We start from the raw sequence: 12,755 nt of genomic DNA, 5'->3' as shown, positions 1-12,755 counted from the left end.
CAGGCAAGTGCCCATTCTTACAACGTACATCATTTGTAGGGGTCACGCGTCAATGGTGAGAGCACTGTGTATTGTGTATAGGAAAACGGACAGTAACTGCAGTATGTACGGTAAACCGTGAGGACCACAGCTCATGTACATCTACCTTCAACAGCCTATACAATTAAGTCGCTGGTTGAAAGGGACGAGGTTGTCAAGCGTTAAGCCTGCAAGGCCACTAAGACTAGGTTAAATTTGCGTTGAAGAAATCCGGCTAGAGTTAAGACTCGGGCTTCGAGAGCGGGCTAGGCTTAGTAGCCTCGAGGCCACCTTAAGACTACGGCTTAATAAGACCCCTGTCGGGAAACTCGCCCTAAACGGCTTCCACCCATTGTACCATGCGAGTTGCTGGTATACAAATTCTCAGTTGAGCAAGCATGAATAATACGTTGATTAATAGACCCTGGTACGAATCCAAGCACAGTTACAACACAGCGCGTGGCTTGTCTTGTACATTGCGAAATGAGCCTACATGTTTGCCTATAATGACAGACTCTAGAAATGCCAACATAAATCTTCAAAGAACATCATCTTAAGAATTATTTCAGTATCGAAATCAGTAGGAATACCAAGCGTACGGTGTACACATTCCAGAAAAATATCATTTTGTTTGTTCTAGCATTCTGTATCTCCACAAAATTATCACATCCTATGTAAATGATTTTCCATGCTACACAGAAATTGTGTTCCACAAAGGATAGACATTTTACACAATTTTACATAACTTAAAAAAGATATTGGAATATTTTGATGCTTTTTTAAAGCAACGGAAAAGTTCATAACGAGCCTCGAACTCCTGCTCAGCTCGCTCTTCTTAAGATGATTCAAAGTCTGTCGCTTTACCAACTGAGCTAATGTAGTTAACACACAAATTCGTAGGTTTAATTGTTCGTATATAGCTATGTGTATCGATGATTTGCTCAAAACCCTTTACACTTTTGTCACTTTTGTGGATGGCGCTGTTCATTTTTTTTTTCGTTTTTGCACGTTTTCAAAAGCCCTCGATAGTAAGCACATGTGCTAACTATCGAGTGAATACGGTATATGACTTAGGGCTATTGCGTCATCACACCACGTGGGATGCATGCACGAACAGCGCATATATCAAGTAGTATTTTGTAGTATTCAGGCGGGTTAGGGTTAACAGAATTCTGTGTTATCATGTCGTTATAGGACTCACGTTTTGTGTAACAATTAGTTTCCACTGTATTAATTTTTTTTTAATAAAAACTTTTCTTGGTTCGGCACCGGAAACATTCAAACTTGATTTTGCAACAAAAATCTACTAATTTGAGATGGGAATGACTTTTTGGAATAATAGTACTTGCTGTCAATAAAAGGAAGGAAATGCTCGGCAGTTTTAAGATATTAAAAATGAAATACAGGGTGTCCCAGAAAAAAATACCGAGTGAATAAAATTGACCGTAAGTCCAGAAGTAGACATCAGAATCAAAAAAATTAAAATGTAGCGCATAGCCTATTTTATTGTGCATCACGTACGGAAATTTTATTTGATTCAGTTGATTGGTTGCGAAGAAATTAACGATTAGGCTACATAATGCGCGCATCAATACAGTTCATTCCAAGTTTGATCACAGGCACTTTTTTCATACTAGCTCACCGCTTCCTGAAGTTTGTGTATCTCATTAAATTTAGTCCACATTATTTATTTTATGATCCGACGGTGTTATGTTATTCATGTTTCACTGAAGAAGAAAGCAGCTTGTCCGAGAAAGTTTTGATTTCTGCAGTTGGAAGCTTTCCAACTTTAATTCTTTAGGTTGTGCAAATTGTTATATTTTAACTTTCCAAAGAGCATTAAGCCAAGAATGACAATGATCAAGTGCTTACAGTTTACATGTGATTTTTGATACCATTAATGTTGCAGTTTTAAAAAGATTGCATTACAATTTAATGTATGTGAGATTTTTTTAAGCCAGCTGGAATTCTTTTATGCAATAATTATTTATGCAACATTTAAATCAACATTAACGAAAAAGGATATTTACAAGTACCGAACATCATCTTACATGCAAACTTACGTTTTCAATATCGTGCGGGTCTTCAAATTTGAACAAAACCTAATTAAATGTTTTGCAAGAAACAGATTGTTTAAAAAGGACGAACAGGATTTCACAGAACAAAACATGAAGCCCATTGACAGTTAACCACTATAGTGCGCATTTTGTTGAATGATCTATCTTTCAAACTTGGAATGAAGTGAATTGACGTATGCGTTATGTAATCGCTCATTTCTTCGCAATCAGTCAACCGATTCCAGTAAAATTTACGTATAGGAAGCAGAATAAAATGGGCTACACGCTGATGTTTTGATGTTTGGATTTTGATGTCTATTTCTGGACTAACGTCCAAATTCATTGGCCCGGTAACTTTTTCTGGGACACCCTGTATAAGTAGTATTTAAAGTCACAAAAACAATTTACAATTTCTACGGATCATGGACCAACCCCAAAAGAAAAGATTTACGTATAAAAGCTGTACATAATTCAAGTTTAATATCTCACTTGTGAGTTCACCAACAACAAAATACAAGTAAGGGAACGTTCACAAACACTTGTAAGGGCGGGGCCTGATGCCAAAAAAAGTCATCGCGAAAATTTTTCGCCCCCCTCCCTTTACAGACCTCAAAAATTTCAGGGCCCCCTTTTTGAAAAAATTATGGGTCAACCCCATAGAAAAGCATATAAACTCAATTTTTCCAGGAAAATTTGTGGTCATTTTTTTCAGGCCCCCCCTTAGGTGGGTCAAATTTTTTCAGGGCCCCCTTTTTACATCAGGCCCCCCATAACAAGTGTTTGTGAACGGATTCTAACGAGGAAGTAAATAAGCGGTTAATTCAGTCTTGGTCATAATTATTGGTATTAGGGATCTGGTGTCTTGATTCTGTTGGAGTTAATTCACTGTGACCATGACCATGCAACTCATCATAATACTCATACACTGATAACGCTGATTTATTAAAATATGATAACTACAATCAACGAAATTAATAGTTGGCACATCTTTTCTTTCTTTCTTTCTTTTTTTTGCTTTCTTTTTTTTCTGCCTCCGCAGGAGGTAGTTTGCTTTGAAATTGACACCCAAAATGCCGCACATTGCGCGGCATGTAGGCCGATTGTACAAATTTATATTCTGACAAGTACTTTAATTTCCGCCCAATATTTAGAGCCCAATATATATCCCCCACCTCCCTGCGCCATACATAAATTCGCCTATCGCCATTTCCGAATGTTCAAAAAGGTAATCACGCTTCCTCAGCATGTGCAATAAATTAGCATTAAAATTAATCTTATTCTATAGGGATTCTAGAAACACCTAGCACGTGGCGCCAATGGCGTGGATCTATCAAGTTCATGAATTATGCATTAGAATATTTTCAAACTCATATGTTGTATAATTGAAGACCGAATTAAAAAGACTAGCTTGCGTATGCCGTCCTGTCAACCAGACCAAAAATACCATACTGCGCAGGTCAGCAACCAATCACGGCGCGCCTTTGTCATGACGTCAGACGCAAACTAGTCTTTTTTAAATTCGGTCTTTAATTATAGGTTGTAGCCTCAGCGCTCATCAGCAGCTTTATCGTAGAAGACAAGTTGGAAAACCGTTATGCTGTGGCAATGGGAATACACATCAAACAAGGTTTAATTTCATGATTACATGAAACCTGATTATCAATGCAAAAACTTTGGCTGGAGAAGTTGAAGCTGACGTTCATGGCGACACTTTGGATGTGATAATTTGACATCATGGATTGTTTTGTGCAAAATTGGAGGTATTTTTGTGCCGCGGCGAGTCAGCAGATCGACTGGCATGCAGGCCTAGCTCGACTAGGCCACAATCATGATCATGATGCATATTAGAGAATCCTTGTTTGAACTGCAATGTATGGTATGATACGCCTAGCCGCGCCTATGGCCGGCTTCATTGCTGTTCAAATACATGTACTAAAGTATTGCAATTTTATTGCGTTGATATAATTCGGAATAATTCGTTTTAAAGTATTTGCTTCCCCAATTCCCATGCGTGGTTGGTCATTTTATGTATGTCAGTTTTTTACATTCTACTGAGTACTGTTGCAATATTTTTGCATGCATACCCATGACCGTTTCAAGACTATGACTGAGAAATTTGCTTTTTGTTTGTTAAGATAAAAATAAAAATAAAATGCAAGAATCATCTTTCCCCACACAATACTTCTTACAAAGAAGGTGTTGATATTTCGATGCAAGACAAAGCACGAACGAAGGAAACAAAACAAAACAATGTTTTTGATTTTTTTATTCAATTACACATACAAAAAAGTAATGGCATATGAAAAGACCCCCTAAATATAATAATATTAATATTATTTTAGTCCTGAATACAAAATATAATAAACAAGCATAAAAGAATCTGATACGAACATTGAGGGAATTGTATTTTCAGCGTTCCATTTACCCCACCGTTCCATTTACCCCAATACTCTGAAACGTTACAATCGTAATTTTCAGTCAAAAAATCCACGAGAAATGACTCTTGATACAACTTAGGCCTTTATTTAAAAAACAGAAACGGCTGCCTGCATCTGGAACTCTTCATATCTGAAAGTTTGAAGGTCTTATTTTATAGGCCTATATCAGAATTATCTGCAAAACCGTGGCCCTATTGGCTAATGCACAAATTTAGATTTTCTTTCTATTTAAATAATATATTAAAGCTTATGTCCTGTAGCTAGATTACATTCGGTTCTTGAGATATGGCCTGTCAAAATGGCGCGAAACCAAAACAAAAAATTGGCAACAACTTTCTTTTTATTTTCTATATTTTTGACAAGTCCAGTTACCAGATGATTTTCTAATTAAATGCATGAATTATGCAAAGTAAAGATTTCAGATACAATTAAAAGAGCTATGGTACTGAGGCATGGAACATGGGTAGGACACACACTATACCTACTACAAAATTACGGTTGCGTTTTGGCAAATTTCAATTTGCATAATTAATTAGGGCCACTTATTAGAAAAGTTGATTAGGGCCCTAATTAATTATGCAAATGGAAATTTGCCAAAGGCATCAATGGGTTTTATATCTTATTTTGTAGCCGATCTGAACATTTTACTTTGTATAATTCTTGCATATATAATTAGAAAATAAGGCCTACCTGACAGCATTGCATAACAAAAATAAAAGAAATTTGTTGCCAACTTCTTGGTTTCGCACCATTTTGACAGGCCATATTTTGGTAACCGAATATCCGATTAAAATAAAATTTTCAGCCTTGTAATCAGGAGAGAAAGGACTTACATATTTCAATCAGACAGAAATCTATATCCAATAGCGTTACCTTAAAGCTAGCATTATAAGTGTCTCCTTAACTAATAACAAAGGTGCCCACTGGTATCATGGAGGCATTGTCTTTTTTAAAGACATTTCTTGTTTCTTCCTAAACTTTACAAACATTTTTACAACTGTTTCATAAATTTTAGTTATTCAATGTTGTTTAAGTTTTTTAGCAATCAGAGCTTTAGATCTTAGCAGAATCTTTAATTGTCAAAGGCAACGTATCCTTTTAATGCTCTGCGTGGTAGCCATGCGCCTCAACGGAAAAAAGTTGAAGTTTTGAAATTTTTTCTCAAAATATCAAGGGCTATCTTAAAAACTACTGGACCAATACTAGGCTTGTTTGTACTCATTTTAATGCATTTTTCATGCTTATTCCAAATATGGTCATGACAATTTACATTACTGAAATGTTTGAATTTAATTTTTTTTTTGAAACTTGTCGTCTGCAGTCGACACCCGCGTGAAGAGAGTTAATAAAAGTCCTGCTAAGCTCAAACCCCAGGCACCCAAACACCTTTGAAATTTTACTAAACAAAATAAATTCTTAACTTTAAATGTTTTAGACATAATAATGTTGTGAAAGCTTTTTGTTCGTTCAAAATTTAACACGTGTTTAAAAGTACAATGTGTTGTTTTTATTTACTAGTCTTTTAAAAATCCACAAAGAGCCCTGACAGTGAATTGCGTATTAAACATTGTTCCTGCCTATCAATTTTTATAATATACACTAAATTTACTACCTCTCACCCACATTAAGAATATTTATTACAAATGTTATTATAGGCCCAGCAAACACAAAACGTTTTCGACATCATTCGCAAAAGGTTGTAAAAGGTTGTCAGAAAACGTTTTAAATGTCGGGTTATATAAAGGGTATATTAAGAGTATAAAACGTTTTCATAACCTTAAAAAAACATTTTTTGATAATCTACTGCTCAGCAAACAAAAATGTTTTACAGAAAACGTTTAAATGTAGGGTTATATAAAGGGTATAAAAACGTTTTAATAACATTCCAAAAACATTCTTGAAAACTTGATACAAAACATTCTAAACAGAATGTTATTTTGGGGTTGAAAATATATTTTGCGAAAAATGTGTGCCCAAAATATTTTCAATAACATTTTAAAAACGTTTTCATGACCTTTGTATAACCCGACATTTAAATGTTATTAAAATGTTTAAAAAAAAACATTTTAAGAACATTTCTGTGTTTGCTGGGTTCAAACATTTTAACATAATGTTATTTAAGTATTGACACAATATTTGGAAAAATTTTTTGTAAAAATATCAATATAATTTGCCAATACGTGACCTCGATTTTAATCGCCCCTAACTTTGAAATGGACTTTCCTTTCAAAAGTTTTTAATCATTAGGAATAATTGTATGGTCCCGTTTTATTGTCGAAATGTAGTCAAAATTGAATAAAAGTCGACATGAAGAAAAACATTTTCAAAATGTCCGAGGTCCACTAGAACATTTTCTTTTCGATGACTTTTTTTCTAAACCATATATATTTTTTAATAAATAATAAAAACCGAGTCTCTAAGTTAATTTGACAGACAGTAAATCCTTTTCTAGCGCATTTGTGTATATATGATATGTCATGATCGCTTTTGGTTGTCCTTGTTGTACTTCAATACTCCACTAACCACAAAATGTCTCGTCCATTGGCGAGAGTCGACGTTAAGTCCCAGTTTTAGGCAATGCTCATCGCCAGTGTCAGACTGATCACGCACACACACACACACACACACACACACACACACACACACACACACACACACACACACACACACACACCACACACCGATATAAAATGTATCTATTTATGAAAAGATTGATGACGCTATTTAAATACTGGAAATTACTCTTTCAGGTTTTTGATACAAATAATTCCTTTTATTTGTTGATGAAATATGTTTATAAAATTTGTTGCTTGTTTCACCTATTCCACCTGTTTTAATGGCAGTATTGATTACCTACCACTTGCAAATTAAGAAATATGATCTATGATAAAGAGCGCCACCTATAGTTTGCATTTACTTAATAATGAAGCCAATTCTATATACATAAAACAACCGTGCCTAATGGTTGCTGTAACAGAAGTGTCAATTTTAACAGACAAATCACGATTAATTTTATTTGCATACACCTCATAAATATTCATGAACTAATCGTGCCAATCATTGGCCATTTCTAATCACGAGTGCTAGGCCTATTTTACTATGGAGTCACAGTCCCCAGAATCACAGTGAGGTGTAATAAAACAAAATACTACATTGTTTACATCGGGGAAATAGGGCACACTATTTTCCCTCGGTAAGCACCCCTCACCAAATGGGTTCGGGATGATAGGCCCGTAACCAGTGACCTTGGGAAAATATTATGCCCCATTTCCTCTCTATAAACCATGTAGTATCTGTGGGTGAGCGAGTTGGCGCAGCGGTTGTTCCCTCGCCTTGTCCTAGTTCATACTCGCTGCTTTTGTTGTTGTTTGGTTATCAAAAACTTCCTTCACCCAATTGAAGTTGGGGAGCTGCTCTGATAATTGGTGGATGTTACAATCTATTGTGCGGATATGTTTGCGCCGGGATCAGCTGCAACCGACCTAGTTGATGCGATCTGATTGTGATGATTCACCAGTGGCAGCGATATTACAGCGCTTTGAATTAAAGTAGATTATCATTAAGATGACATTAGACGTCATCTATGATCTCTCACATAAACTTAACCTAATTTCAACTAAGCAAGTATGTATACACCATAACCTAAATCAGTTTGAAAACAATAGCACATTACCTAACTTTTGGCTCACGAAGACAACTATTCCGTTGCACCGTTGCGAATACTTGAGTTGAAGTTACACGATGTTGTTACCCGTGTGTTAACTTTGAAGTTGGATTACCACTAAGCTTCAATAGTTGTGCATAAATGAACATAAGTTATACGATACGGCATGTACTCATACAGAATAAAAAGGTCAGATCACCGTGTCATGCGTGCGTATATTGTTCAGGGTAGAGTTCATGTTAATAATCGAAATTTTATTTTTATTCATTTATTTATAACAATAGGCTAGAAAGCCTGGACAAGCCCAATAGTGAAACCAAGTTAAAGGGATGCCCATTACATCAAAACAATTTTTTTTAAATATCCCATTTAATAAAAAGCGGCACTTTTTTCCTTTATTAAAAGTAGTATATATCATGACCCTCATGTACACGAATTCAAACGAAATTGACATTCGTTCTTTTTATGACAAAAATGTTTTTGATACTATATTATTTGTGGCCGTCAAGAACAGGATTATGGCGACTGCGTACAGGTTTCTGGCAGCAAGTCTTACTTAATAAGAAGAACTGTCGTTACTAGTTTATGTCCAGGGCCGGATTTACCTTTTTAGTGGCCCTGAGCCATGCCAAAACTTTGAGGCCCCAAAAGCCCCGTGAGGAAGACATGTGCACTCAAGTAGCCAATTTTTTTGGATTTTAGTACGACATTTACGCTCGTAGCGCGCGAAAAATTTTCAATCTAAGACTAGTTTAGCTTACATTGAAGCTGAATTTTGCTATATAACAGACCAGTGCGCGCGAATCGCCTAAAATTTTTCAATTTTTGTACCCTATTTTGGCCCAAAACATGGCATTTTTCGGCTAAAATGGAAGATGCACACACTGCACAAGGCAATTTTGGGGGCCATGGGCCCGGGCCCATCTGGCACTATTGTAAATCCGGCCCTGTTTATGTCTTCAACATCGAGAGTATGTAAGGGTCTTTGATAAACAGGGACGATTGGTAATAACTTAAGGGGGTATAATACCCTGATTTTCATCAGTACCCCTCTTCTTTTTTTTGTTGCAAATTTATGAAGTATATAAATATGTTCATCACCTCATGTCCTGAACTTATAAAATATCTCTACATACAAAGTGCTTTTAAACCATTTTAGAAAATCATTTTAGCCCTATATATTTTTTGTTTACTGTATCCTAGTAACTCAGATGTATGTTTCATAAGAAACCATAATTTATTCTATTCAACATGTTCAAGTAGAGTACATGAATAGAATACATTAAATCCTTTGTTATACTATCTATAGAAATGTACTCACTGATTATAACACTGAATAAATTAAATAAGCTCTTCCACATAGACAATTTAACACTACACCATGTATGTATCTTCTATAATGTGTTGTTAGGAAAAGAGATTTAAAAAGGCTATAAGGTCATCAAAGGTCAGGTTATAGGTCACTTGGTTCAGGTCAAATTCAGGCATCCATTTTGAATACATGTGATAGTCTGTGATATCATACATGTCATAATGAGGCATCAATTTTGATATTTTTTCTGTTACTGGATATATAATGGAAATGTGTGAGGTTGATATACTAAAATACCTTGGGATGTAAATTGTGAGTACAATTTAGATTGCCTAGTGGAGATAGATTGGGCAAATAAATATAAAATAGTTACCAAAATCACAAAAATGAAGCTTACGGAAAACTACCTAATATGGTGGTATAGGTGACAAAAAATACAATCCTTTTCAACATTGTTGTAGTGTGGTTGTGGTAACCTGTTACCTATGGCTTAATTAAGTTCAAGTGAAATAATGTCGTAAGTTAAATATACAAAATATAGCTCAACATTGAAAATAGAAGCATTTTAACCGGTTCGTTTTTTGATAGTTGTGGAGCCCCAAGTTCATGAAGTCATAAAAGAAATCAGGAACCACTTATTCCCATTTTACATATCAACATTATTTCCCTAATGTGTTAGCAACACATATCCAAAATTTTAACGAAATCCGTTGATAGTAAGCTTTCCAAAATAAAGTGAATTTAAAACATTAGTGATGTACCACATTTTGGCTTATACCATTAGAAGCATGTACGCTTCTTTGATACCGATGCCACCAATTGAACGAGAAGATTTGCCCCTTCATTTTGCATACCACTTTGTCAATTTTTTTCTCATTTCTTCACAAAATGCAAAAAAATGCACACAAAAAATGCAATGGGTGTAGTACCCCTTAAGCCTCACATTTTACCGATCTGTTGATGAAAAATAATCTGGCAACATTGTTGCAATGACACAGATCGTCTCTTGAACAATTGCGAAATAGCATAGAGAACGCCGGTGGCATAGCGTTATAGGGGCCCGGGGGGGGTTCTTAGAAAAAATTTACGGGGTTGTGCCACGCAGACTTTCGGATGCTGACTTTCTCTATACCTACTTTTTGCTGTTTTTTTTTTTTTTTAGTATACCAATTTTCAAGAAAAAGCACCCAAAAAGCACCCAAATTTGCCATAATTGGGCGCTTTAATGGCATTTTTGCCCAAATGCGCCCAATTGGGCGCATTGGTATCCACTGAAAACCCACCCATCGATATACCAAAATCGCTGAAAAGGTACCCCAAAACCGTGGCACATCCCCGTATACCTTCAACCAGGAAGAACCCCCCCCGGGGGCCCGGGGCATAGGGGCCCAAATCGATCGGAAAATTAAGAGAATCCCATAGGAAAATTGCCGAAAAACAGTTTGTGCCCCCCTCCATTTGATGACTCGCGTTATGCCACTGGTGAGCACAACCGCGAGTTGTCGCGCTGTCTGCAGGCAATTGAAATATTCTGCAAGTTTGATAAATATCAAATAGTCAATGCTAAAAACTTGCCTCTCATTTCAATGACAAAAAGTCCACCCGTAGGGGATAAAACTCTTTCTTGTTAAACACAAATCCTTGACGGAATGAATATAGAAGAGAGTGCCATGAACTTGGAACTCATTTACTGATTGCTATTGTTGAGGTTTAATACCTACCCTTTACAATACAATTTCCGGTTTTTTTCTCAACAAATCCAGGTGATATACGATACCGGTTCGAGATTTATTTACTATGAAAAAAGTCAATGTTCATTTTTGCGACGTGATCTTTTCAACTAGGATTTTAATACGCGCTTGAACTTCGACTGTCCCACAGTAGCTGACAGCCGAAACTGTTCCATCTTTGCGTATATACTTAAAGCTAAAACCACCTTCCCTTCATCAATCCACAAATAAAACCGTACCGTATCGTACCACTGCATTGTAGAAAACTAGCAAAATTTACTCACATCCGTAACAAAGTTATAGTGCTCTTGGAGCACTGTGTGTTGACGAAAACTCAATAAATATACATAACCTACTCGTTGTTATAGCTCGCCTCCAAAATACTCAAGTTTGGTTTTGGTAGGGACGTGCCGCTGAGAATTTGAAAGTGGACCCATAAATATACCAATTTTCAGCCGAATTTAACCCAAATTGCCTTAGTTTTTACAAACTTTCCCAAAATTTTGGGAAAATTTTGAAAATTTTGGATAGATTAGGGGAAAATTGGGCTATTTTCCGAAAAAATTGAGAAAATTTTGAAAAAAGGACCCATTCATATACCAAAAGAGGCTTTGAAAAAGGGGTCATTGATATACCAAAAGGCTGAAAATGCTACCCATATTTGCGGCACGTCCCCGTATGGTCATTTGTACTGAGTACCCACCCCCGGGCCCCGACACTGTTTTATTTTGTTAGAAAAGGCATGATGCAGTCATGTCTACAGTAGAATTCATCTCGACCTTTGCAGGACTTAACCCCATTAAAAGCTATTAAACCAAGATAACACTCATTGAAACAGCTCAACTGATTAAATCGGATCTTCTCTGGTTGTGCACAAGTGACTGTTTTCATGTGCGATATCGCAATAAAGCTGGTATTCATAGCTTCAGTTGGGTAACCGATTATAAAGGAAACGAAAGGAAACAATGTTATGTGTGGCTTTGTTCACGAAATCAGACAATGTCGTGCTTTTTGTAAACCAGCATTCTTGAAAATGAGCAACATAATGATTTTTGACTTAACACGGTTTAGAAATAATTTCTTCATATTTTTGGTGTTATCTGTCGTTTACATGTCCTTCCTAAAACACAAAAGTACGACCCTCTCCAAATACCTAAATTAGCTAAAAATTTAGGACATGTTACAAAACTTTATTTTCTAGAACCTATTTAGAATAATTTAAATGTAGCTTTTACCGGTTTTTTGTGGCATCCTTCAGAAGTGAGCGGTCCGATACCAATATTTTCGGTCAAATCTCCATTCAAATAACACGGGGAGTTGGCTAGCTATGCCTTGCCCTCACTCATATTTTACAAAAGTACGACCATTTCTGAACATCTAACCTAGCTGTAATTTTAGGTCATGTTAGAGAAATATATTTGCTAGAAGTTTTGGAGAATAAATAAAATATTGGCTGGTTATTTTTCACACAGTGATGTTAACTAGGCAAGTGTCCATTCTCCCAACATACATCATTTGTAGGCGTCACGCGTCACT

General features: G+C 36.0%; 1 protein-coding gene across 1 annotated transcript in view; it reads right to left on the bottom strand.

The window, feature by feature from the left end:
* Positions 1 to 8,298, bottom strand: part of LOC140135884 (organic cation transporter protein-like) — a 45,200-nt gene extending 36,902 nt beyond the window's left edge. Inside the window, exon 1 of the mRNA XM_072157545.1 lies at positions 8,187 to 8,298. The gene's annotated coding sequence lies outside the window, so the exon portion shown is untranslated. The remainder of the gene's footprint in view (positions 1 to 8,186) is intronic.
* Between the last annotated feature and the right edge of the window lie 4,457 nt (positions 8,299 to 12,755).

The sequence above is a fragment of the Amphiura filiformis genome, chromosome 16 (genome assembly GCF_039555335.1).
Source record: "Amphiura filiformis chromosome 16, Afil_fr2py, whole genome shotgun sequence".
NCBI classification, from domain to species: Eukaryota; Metazoa; Echinodermata; class Ophiuroidea; order Amphilepidida; family Amphiuridae; genus Amphiura; species Amphiura filiformis.
This window is presented reverse-complemented; position numbering and strand designations above follow the sequence as displayed.